This window comes from Lissotriton vulgaris, chromosome 2_1, assembly GCF_964263255.1.
Source record: "Lissotriton vulgaris chromosome 2_1, aLisVul1.2, whole genome shotgun sequence".
Classification (NCBI taxonomy): domain Eukaryota; kingdom Metazoa; phylum Chordata; class Amphibia; order Caudata; family Salamandridae; genus Lissotriton; species Lissotriton vulgaris.
Window position 1 is genome coordinate 295207948 of NC_141687.1, and position 11030 is coordinate 295218977.

An 11030-nucleotide genomic window follows, 5' to 3' on the forward strand; every position below is an offset into this window, starting at 1 on the left:
TAGCTACTTGATAGGGTGTAAGGAAGTCTATCCGTTCTTAATTTCTTGCTTAGTTTGTTATTTTCATAGTGTGCACTTTGGTTTATTTTTATTTAGCTGTTGAGTTCATGAATACTTAGTATAAGCTGTTGAGCTTTTTTTTTTGGACTTGTGGTTTTTGCAAGAGCTTACCTTTGAAAAGCAATTCTCACCGTCAGTTGGTATTTTGGTATGTTATTTATAAAAAAAGGTTTGTTTTTTAGAACGTGGGGAGTGAAGAGTACTTTTTAAATGGACTGTGCGTATGAGCTATTTGTAGAGCCTAGGCTGCTGCAAGGCAACTACTGCTACTCAACGATTTAACACTCTTTCAATTCGACTGTTTAAAGAAACCTCCTAGGGGGGCGTGGCCAAGATGGCGGCGTGAGCAGACGTGCTTTGTCGGAGCTCCCGCCGCCGGCCGTTAACTACAGCATATTTTTTAGCGAAACGCCCTGAACCGAGCGCTTCCCCGGCGGGCCTGAGGCCAGCATTGCTGCGGGGGGGGTGCAGGACGGCTGTGCGGCCGGTTCCCGGCGCGGAACCCCGGCTGGACCCGGCCCGGCGACCTGGTGGCACTGACGGCCTGGAAGGAGCGCGGCGGGACAACGAGGCCGCGAGAGGCGGAGCCTGCACGCCGAGTCGAAGGTGCCTGTGCCCGGCGGCTGCTGAGACGGCGAGCCCGGCCCGCGCTGCTGAGCGCGAGGCCCCCGTGATCACCTGTCGGGGGCTTCTGCGGGCTCGCCACACTGACCTGCAGCTTATCGGAGTGCCTAGCTGGTGGTGGTCAACGACGGACCCGGCCTGGGTCGAGTGAGGGAACCCAGGACAAGGAGGTGAGGAGCGGTGGTGGAGGGGGCCCCCCACGCCCCCGGCCCAGCAGACCCCCTTTCACGTGGGGCCGCCGGGAGACAGCGGAGACCGGCTGGCACCCCCGCAGGCTCGTCCACTAGCGGCACAACACGGCGACAGTCTGGGACGATCGAGACCACGATCTGCCGGCACAGGGCCTATCGGTGTGGCCCCCCGCGGCCACCGGTCCCCGCCTGCAGCACTGCCCCAATCCTTGGCTGCATCTACGCGCCTAGACATTCGACGGGAGAGGTGGTGGCCTGTCGGCGCGGGGGGCGTGGAGAGGATCCACGGGGGCCCCGCACGTGGTGGGACAGCACGAGAACCCTCAACCTGCGCAGACGCTGGGGACACCAACACTGGTAGCCGAGCCCCCCCGACCACGGCCCCCACGGAGGCGAGCGGCCCCCCCTTGCTGCGAAGAGGCCCCTGCGACCATACTGAGCTCTCACCCTCTGGACAGTGCAACGCGGTGTACCGCGAGCGCCATCTTGGGCAGCTTCCCGCCCGGCCTGGCCGGCGCTTCCCGCCTCGTCCTCTGGACCCGGCGCCCCTGCGCCCATCACGCGGCCCCCACTGTGCCCTGCTGCGGATTCGTGGAACGGCGACACCACACTGCTCACCCGGGGTGACGGAAGGCTAGGAGGATCGCGGAGGTGCCACTCACATTGCACTGGTTGTCCCGGGGCCGGAGCGGTGCCCACAAGGCCTGAGGATCGATCTGCGTCCGGCAGAAGGAGATACCAGCGGACGCGGCTGGGGGCTCTGGGACGGTATGTCCGGCGGGAGGCCCAGGAAGGACCGCACCATTAAGGATCTCTTCACCCCCCCTACCATGGGGAAGCGGAATGGCCCCGCGGGGTCAAATCCCCGGGGAGACACGGACAAGCAGACGGTGGCCTCGTCGCCCCCTGGGGGAGCGGACCCCGAGGCTCCAGTCACGCGGTCCTTTCTGGAGTCCCTGTTCACTGGGCTGAGGGAGGACATCCACGCCCTAAAGAAGGAGCTCCAGGACAAGATCAAAGAGGTCCGCCGCAACACCGATGCCATAGGGGAGAGAGTGGCAGACCTGGAAACGAAGAGCGACACACGGGACGCCGAAATAGAGGCCCTAAGGCAGGAGCTGGCCCGCATCCATGACCAGCAGGTGGATCTCCAGACGCATGCCGAGGATCTGGAGAACCGCTCCCGGCGGCATAATATCAGGATCCGAGGAGTGAAACTGGCCCCGGACACGGAGGACCTCTTTCGGTTCACACAGGGTCTCTTCAACCACATCTTGGGCCGACAGGCGGACGCCCCCCTGCGACTAGACAGGGCACATCGGACGGGCCCGCCGAGGGCCGACGCAACGCACCCGCCGGACATCCTGGTGTGCGTGCAGGACTTCAGGACAAAAGAGGAGATCCTGAGCAAGGCACGCCACATGGAGAGAATCACCTTCGGCGACCATTCACCGGCGCTTTACCAGGACCTGGCTGCACTTACCCTAGAGAAACGGCGCACCTTTCGGCCAGTAACGGCGGAACTGAGACAACGCAACATTTCCTACAGCTGGGGGCACCCCTTCCGCCTGGTGTTTCGGCTTGGCAATGTCCTCCATCAGCCACGCACCCTCAGAGACGCCTGCCGCGTGCTGGGCCTGGAGGAGCCGGTGGTCGACGATGGGTCACCGGGAGAAAAGACTTCTAACAAGGCTGGCCCAGGTCGCTGGCAGCAGCAACGACGCAGACGCAGGCCGAGACGCCCCGCGGCAACTGAGATAGAGGAGGGGCAGAGGGCTGCGGTGGAGACAGTGGCGCAGGGCCTGGCGCCGGCAAACAATGGCTGACCGCTGGGAGAGCGACACACTAGTTCCACAAGCCATGGTTGGTTCGGGCTAATCTAGTCCGGCGGCGGGGGCGCGTGCAGAGCGCTCCTTGGTCTTCCCTGATGGTGACTCTGTCTCTTCGTCTGTGGCGGAGTGCTTCGAGCGGGCCGACCTGCTTGCGACTCCACCACTGCCCCCATTCTACGGACTTACCTTACTACGGGTCCAGCGGCCATGTGCCTGGACCTGGGACAATGTTGGACCACATTTCTTTGCCAGTTGGGGAGAAGGGTTGGGTAGGGGGGCGGGCACGGGGAGTTGGATGGGAAGCGTTTGCACCGAGGGAGGGGGGGATCCAGGCGGGGAGGTTGCTCCGGTTGAGCAGGGACAGGGGGGGCCGTCGGGGATGGGGGGGAGTTGGGGGGAGAGGGGGGAGGGGCGGGGGGGCTCTCCTTGTCCAGGGGGTGCTGACATCACGGGAGGAGCCGACGGGGCTCCCGGCGCAGTATCTTCCGCGACCCGCTGGCCTACAGTCACGACCTCCGGGTGGATTTGGCGTCTTTCTCACTATCTCAGACATGCCACAACACCTCACAGTGCTCACGCTTAATGTGCGGGCTCTCAACAGTCCGAACAAGCGCAGGGCGATACTATCCTGTCTCGAGCGCTCTAAGGCGGATATCTGCCTTCTTCAAGAAACACATCTTCTGCGCAGCGACCAGCATAGGCTCAAATCACGCGCTTTTCCATGGCAGTTCTTCTCCTCCTCCCTGAAGAAGGCGGCGGGGGTGGCGATCCTAGTGGCTAAATCCTTTGAGGGAAAGGTTCTCCAGAAAGAGGCCGAAATTAAAGGGCGGCTTCTGCTCTATAGCTTCCACATTGCAGGCCACACCTTGCTAGTGGGCTCTGTTTATGGCCCGAATGAGGGGCAGGAAAGGTTCTTACATACAGCTCTAGAGACCGCTACATCCACCACGCACACTCACTTGCTGCTGGGGGGGGACCTCAACATCGTATTTCATAATACGGCGGACCGCTCAGGCCAAAGATCCGGGCAGGTAGGGGCACTCACGGCAGCGGGGCATGCACACTTAGCAGACTTGGGCCTCGCCGATTTATGGCGACACACACACCCCCTAACCACTGCCTATACGTATTACTCGGCGGCACACAAAACATATGCGAGACTGGATTACTTTCTGGGCTCCTCTCAACTGGCGTTACAGGTCGAGGGAGTGGAGATACTGCCAGCCGCACTATCGGATCACTCCCCAGTGGTGGCGACGCTTCGGGTGGGAGCCATGCCAGCTCCACAACGCCACTGGAGGCTGCGAGACGGTCTCCTACAGCTGCCTGACACCCAGACCCGGCTCACGGCCGCGATTAGCCACTTTCTGGAACACAACGCCAATGATGACACCACGAAGGCCACCCAGTGGGCGGCCCTCAAAGCAGTTCTGCGCCGGGAAATCATCTCCATCGCCACGGCCAATAACAAAGAGAGGGCGCTGAAGCGTGCCGAGCTCACCCAACGGGTGGCAGAACTGGAACAAATGCACCAGCGCACAGGGGCGGCCAGGGCATGGCGACAGTTGTGCGCCGAACGGAAGATGCTGGCGGCCTTGGATCAGGACGTGGCGGAATACGCCGCTATGCGTCTCAAACACGCCTACTACACCGGGGGCGACCGTTGCGGGAGGCTTCTGGCGAGCAGGCTACGGGCGCAGACTCAGAGGCAACAAGTGCGCTCTCTCCTGTCGGCCAATGGCGACCAGATTACGGAGGACGCGGCGATTGCGGCGGCCTTCGGCAATTTTTATGCGGCGCTCTACGACGCAGATCACCTGGACCCCAATGCCGGTCCGGCCTATTTGCAGGGCGCGGAGCTCCCCACCCTTACCCCAGCTCAAGCAGACTTTCTGGAGCGGCCCATAGGCCTGGAGGAGGTCATCTCGGCTATTGCCCGCCTCAAGGTGGGGAAATCCCGAGACCCGACGGCTATACCGCGGCATTTTACAAGACCTTTTGTCAGCAACTTGCCCCTCTCTTGCGCGACCTGTTTAACACATTTGACACGCCTGGTGCCATACACCCGGACCTACTGGAGGCGTCTATCTCAGTTATTCCCAAACCGGGCCGTGATCCGGCAGCCTGCGGTTCATACAGGCCCATCTCGCTATTGAACGTAGACTTGAAGCTCTACACTGGCATATTAGCGAGCCGCATTGCCCCATATATGCAACAGCTGATAGACCCCGATCAGGCGGGCTTTATCCCTCAACGGCAGACCAGCGACAACACCAGGCGGGTGCTGCACCTCATTGAGGCCGGGTCGCGCACCAAACCCGGCTGCATGCTCCTCACCATCGACGCGGAGAAAGCCTTCGACAAAGTGCATTGGCCATACCTCGACCAGGCCCTCCGCCACTTCGGCTTTGGGGAGAAACTCCGCCATCGCATCTTCAACTGCTACCGCCGGCCCAACGCCGCGGTAAGGGTGAACGGTCATACCTCCCCGAGGTTCGACATTGGCAGAGGCACGCGCCAAGGATGCCCTCTGTCACCGCTCCTATTCGCACTGTATATGGAGCCGATGGCTCAAAGATTGCGGCAGCACGCTCGCATTTCTGGTATCAAATTTGGAGCCGACACGCACAGGATCAGCCTGTACGCTGACGACGTTTTGCTGTCCCTTACCGACCCGATGCAATCCCTGCGTGCTCTCTTTGTGGAGCTCCACACCTTTGCCCTGGCCTCGGGGTTTAAAATCAACGAAGCCAAATCCGAAGCCCTGAACATCTCCCTGAGCCCAGACGTGGTGGCCGAGATTAAATCGGAATTCAAGATTCAATGGTCGGACGCAACCGTCCCGTACCTAGGCGTTCGCCTGGCTCCTACTGTCAGGGGCACTGCGCGAGTCAATTACGAGGCCCTCACACTCAAGCTCCGGGAGCAGCTCCGGCGTTGGAGGCCACTTACGCTGTCATGGCTGGGCAGGATTGCCGCAGTCAAGATGACACTGCTGCCGCAGATCCTGTATCTGTTTCAGACACTCCCCGTGAACCCCCCGAAGGGTTGGCTTCAATAGACCCAATCGGATCTGTCGCGGTTCATTTGGAACGGCCGGCGACCTCGGTTTAAGCACACTCTCGCCGCTCTGCCCCCGGAGAACGGGGGGGTCGGCGTGCCCGACCTCACCCTGTACTTCCAGGCAGCACAACTGCGCACCTTTGTGGAATGGTTCCAGCTGGAGTCCGGCAAACACTGGCTCTTCTTGGACCAGGCAGTGGCCGGCCGTACCCTCCAGGGTGTGCCTTTCCTACCACGCCGACACCGTCCCCCTAACCTGTACGCCTCTGAAATCACTAGTACCGCCCTGCGAGTGTGGGACAGAGTGGCTGTGGCCAAGGGGCTGACCACCTTCCCCTCACCTATGACTCCCATCTTTGAAAACCCAGACTTCTCGCCGGGCTTGGACGCCGGAGCATTCACGACGTGGCGGGCGACACCCTGTAGAGCAGCGGGACACATGTTCGACATCAAGGGGATCCTCCCGTTCCAGCGGGTCAAGGCGGATTACGGCGTGGCCGAATCGGAACGCTTGCAATACCTGCAGGTGCGCCACTGGGTGCTTCACCCCTCGATCCAGCCCGGGGCCCAACGGCACCTCACACCCTACGAACGGTGGCTGCTGACGCGCACCTCGGACAAGAAATTGATTTCAGATCTATATCAGCAGCTCCTTCTCACTCAGGCACATACGTACAACGCAGGACAAGTCCGGTGGGAAAGGGACCTGGGGAGACAGCTCACTCGGAAAGAATGGGAGGGGGTTTACCATAGGGCCAGACACTCGGCGCACCACACCGGGCTTACCGAGACATTGACTAAGGTAGCCACATACTGGTACCACACCCCTGAGAGACTACATCAATGGGATGCCCGAATAAGTGACAGATGCTGGAGAGGGTGCGGGGGATTGGGTACTCTGGAACACCTGCTGTGGAGCTGTGAGGCGCTACGCCCCTACTGGGACCCTATCCTAGACCTCATAGATGCACATCTAGACACACAACTGCCGCGCTTCCCAGCATACATTATTCTAGGCCTCCCAAACGCCCTCACATACCCTCTGAAATCCTGGAGAGGACGTTTGATCGCGCTTGCGCTTGGGGCTGCGGTCCAAAACATTGTGGCCCACTGGAGAGCGGATCAGGCTCCGCAGCAATTGGGGTGGCTTCACCGGCTCTGGGCGATCCTGGGGATGGAGAAACTATCACTGGTGGCAGCTAGGAGGGGGGCGGAATTTGCGGAACTCTGGCGACCATTCCTCGCCCTGCTTACCGGGGAGTTCCGGGAGGTGAGCTGCCCACGCTACCTGCGCCTGCTACGCCTGGCAGGCACACCTCTCCCAGACCCCAAGACTCACGCCCGTAAGCGCACGGGCCCTGCGCGCGCAGCGCCAACTGACTGTTAGTGGCAGAACACGACCGATAGAGCAATCCCGGAAATGGACAAGGAGAGGGGAGGGCTGGGGTGGGAAGGGTAGGGGGGTTGTTTACAGTTCTTTGTTTCTCCAGTTATGCTAGCACTGATTAGCTTGCACCGTTGTAGCACCTCTTATGACACGGCCGGCCCGGTTGGGTTGTAGGCGGCTTGCTGTGTTAACAAGATGATGTTCCCGCTGGCCTTGTGTTGGGTGTCAGTGGGGTTGCTGACCTAGGCCTCCCTGGAGTGGAGACGGCCCCTACAGATGTTTCAGAGGTGCTTTTCTTTGCCTGTGCTCAATAAAATATTTAATACATAAAGAAACCTCCTAATGCTAGTTAAGCCTTTTAGACTAAGAGGAAGCGTATCACCCTGGCCACAGGTTATACAACTTACAAGGCTGCGATGGATCTTAGACTGCTGAGGATAAAAAACTCCTCCTTTGGTATTTGCTAAAGTTTTCACAGGAATTTGTGGAGTGCAAAGCAGAAGTAAAGGACTGTGTATGTTTACTTATCATTATGAAATCTAGTGTGCTCAGCACAAAAACTTGCAGCTCCCAACTAGCCCCCGTACAGCCCCTAGTACATCAAGGGCTTAATGTATTCGAACTTTGGAATTTGAAGGATCCATTGGGGAGAATGGAGTTGCAACAATAAAAAATAATGGTCAAAACGAGCCACCTGCTCCAGCAAGTACCATTTTCTTGGTTCTCCTGCTTTAACTCAGAATATTCTTAATTCATAGACTGGAATGTTGTGATATCAGAATAGACTTTCTACCTCGGGTATCACATTGATTAAATGCCCTATCCTCTCGATATAGAAGCTCAGCTTTAACTTGAGTCAAGAACTCAAACAGAGGGTATTTAAGGACCATTGTAGCCCCCTTTAGCGTTCCATTATGCTATATTCGAACACTGGAAGATTAGACCCTCATGTAGAGAATCGAAATATCAGCCATTTGTAAATAGTAGGATAAACCCTGTGCCTTGAAACTTCTAATGGTTCGAGCCCCGACTGCCACCATTTTGGATTTCCACCGTGCTGCGACGCCTAGGAAAAGACCTAGGTGGGCTGGCGCCAGACCGTAAATTGTGGAAGTTCACGGTGTGGTGACAGGCCAGGTGAATACCCATAGACTGTTCTTCTTGGTTATGCAAGAGTCTGGGGCATTGCCCGACTGGTTTTCCAGCCATGGCCTCTTTTTACGTAAAACTTACACAGTTAAGACCTTACTGTGATAGCCTTTTAGCCTGCCGCAAGAGGCAATGGCGACCAGGAACGGTCCCCTTTCCTCTGTTTGTCCCTAGCCTTCAACTTTAGTCTATCATGCTGAATTAAAGTTTAGTTCTCTAACCAAAGACTGCAGCGGCAGGTTTTAATTATCTATCACTGATCTGCTGAGAGCTTAGCCAGGTGACAGAAAAAATGCTGTTGTGATATCTTCCTGTAACCCTTGGACAGCTTAGCATAGAGTTATAAAACTTTTTGTTCGCGATATGTTATGAAGAATCAAGATTGAAGTAGAAATTGTAAGTGGTCCGAAGGTGTTGCAGATAAGTTCTGATCTAAAAAGGAAGGTCACAGGCAGAGTTTTTTTTTTAAACAACTGTCTACTGTTGACAGCTGTTCCTTTCTTCATTTAAGGATATGCTGGAAGACAGAAGTGTACACTGAAAAGTTCAATTCCGGGTTCTGATGAATATTAGGTACCAAACGTTTCCGGCAAGTATTCACTTCCCAGTGTAAAAAGTATTTTGCACAAAAAAACATAAACTATATTTTGGATACTTCTGTAGTTCCGAGAGGCTAAACGTCTAGTAGCTTTAAAAACCCGCATAAATTCAAGCTGGGTGGTAGGACAAGTTGTTGTTCATGTGAACGCTTTCCTAGATAACCAGGAATTCAGGGCGCTACTGAAAGCGATAGGTTCCGTTATCTCCTGTAGTTGCTGAAAGCAGGTTTTCACAAAGTTTGGACCATCGCCGAAGGCCATCCTCAGCTTAGAGTCTTATATGTGAACTGGGGAACAGTTCGTTATTTTGGGGTAACCGATCAAAGATGTTGACCTACATTTGATCTGTGGGGCAACTGTTCAAAATGTCAAGGTAGCTGTAATGCTACAACTTTTGTTTCCACACTTGCAAGCTTAGCAGGTCGCTTCACATATGCTAGCGATCAGTGTCACTCTTTTGGCTGATTGACTGTTCCTAATCTAGACCAAATATTCCCATTAAAAATCATCTCTATGATATTGTGGAAACCACAGTTTTTTGAAGAATTTTCCAGCTTTCCCTCTGGTACAGCGTTGGGTCAGGAAGAGTCAGGTTGAATTTAATTGGTTGCTGATTTAAAATATGCAAATTTTAAAGCAGTGTCACCAGGATCTATTAAGTATGTTTTAATGTAAATGAATGCATATGCGTGTGTATCAGTAGAATGTTATTTCGTGGAGTAACAGATATGTTTATATTTATATGTTTTTATTTCAGTTGATGACCGAACCGTGTCTTACTGCAAGTAAGGAGGGTTTCCCCCCTTTCTGTCTGTGTGAGCGATAAACAATTTTATTAAGACTATACTTTCAGGGATCGTTTCTATAGTTTTTAACTGAGGAAACGTGATTGAAAGTGTTTGGTCTTCGCTAACCACGATGAAGAATTGAAGTGTTCTCTTCTGAGCGTGAAGTGAGTGAACAGTGTTGCATTTATGTAGCTGCTCTTTGCTGTTGATGATCGTTCTTATTCCTTTCAAGAGGATTGGAGAAAGAGTACACAATCTGAGTGGTTAGCTACTTTATAGGGTGTAAGGAAGTCTACCCGTTCTTAATTTCTTGCTTAGTTTGTTATTTTTATAGTGTGCACTTTGGTTTATTTTTATTTAGCTGTTGAGTTCATGAATACTTAGTAGAAGCTGTTGAGCTTTTTTGGACTTGTGGTTTTTGCAAGAGCTTATCTTTGAAAAGCACTTCTCACCGTCAGTTGGTATTTTGGTATGTTATTTATAAAAAAAGGTTTGTTTTTTAGAACGTGGGGAGTGAAAAGTACTTTTTAAATGGACTGTGCGTATGAGCTATTTGTAGAGCCTAGGCTGCTGCAAGGCAACTACTGCTACTCAACGATTTAACACTCTTTCAATTCGACTGTTTAAAGGAACCTCCTAATGCTAGTTAAGCCTTTTAGACTAAGAGGAAGCGTAACACCCTGGTCACAGGTTATACAACTTACAAGGCTGCGGTGGATCTTAGACTGCTGAGGATAAAAAACTCCTCCTTTGGTATTTGCTAAAGTTTTCACAGGAATTTGTGGAGTGCAAAGCAGAAGTAAAGGACTGTGTATGTTTACTTATCATTATGAAATCTAGTGTGCTCAGCACAAAAACTTGCAGCTCCCAACTAGCCCCCGTACAGCCCCTAGTACATCAAGGGCTTAATGTATTCGAACTTTGGAATTTGAAGGATCCATTGGGGAGAATGGAGTTGCAACAATAAAAAATAATGGTCAAAACGAGCCACCTGCTCCAGCAAGTACCATTTTCTTGGTTCTCCTGCTTTAACTCAGAATATTCTTAATTCATAGACTGGAATGTTGAGATATCAGAATAGACTTTCTACCTCGGGTATCACATTGATTAAATGCCCTATCTTCTCGATATAGAAGCTCAGCTTTAACTTGAGTCAAGAACTCAAACAGAGGGTATTTAAGGACCATTGTAGCCCCCTTTAGCGTTCCATTATGCTATATTCGAACACTGGAAGATTAGACCCTCATGTAGAGAATCGAAATATCAGCCGTTTGTAAATAGTAGGATAAACCCTGTGCCTTGAAACTTCTAATGGTTCGAGCCCCGACTGCCACCAT

At 54.1% G+C, this 11030-nt stretch overlaps 1 non-coding gene across 1 annotated transcript; it reads left to right on the top strand.

The window, feature by feature from the left end:
* The first annotated feature begins 9742 nt into the window (after positions 1–9742).
* LOC147730089 (small nucleolar RNA U3) lies at positions 9743–9958 on the top strand. Its single transcript, XR_015308770.1, has one exon. It is a non-coding gene; the product is annotated as a small nucleolar RNA U3 (small nucleolar RNA).
* Positions 9959–11030: the final 1072 nt, after the last annotated feature.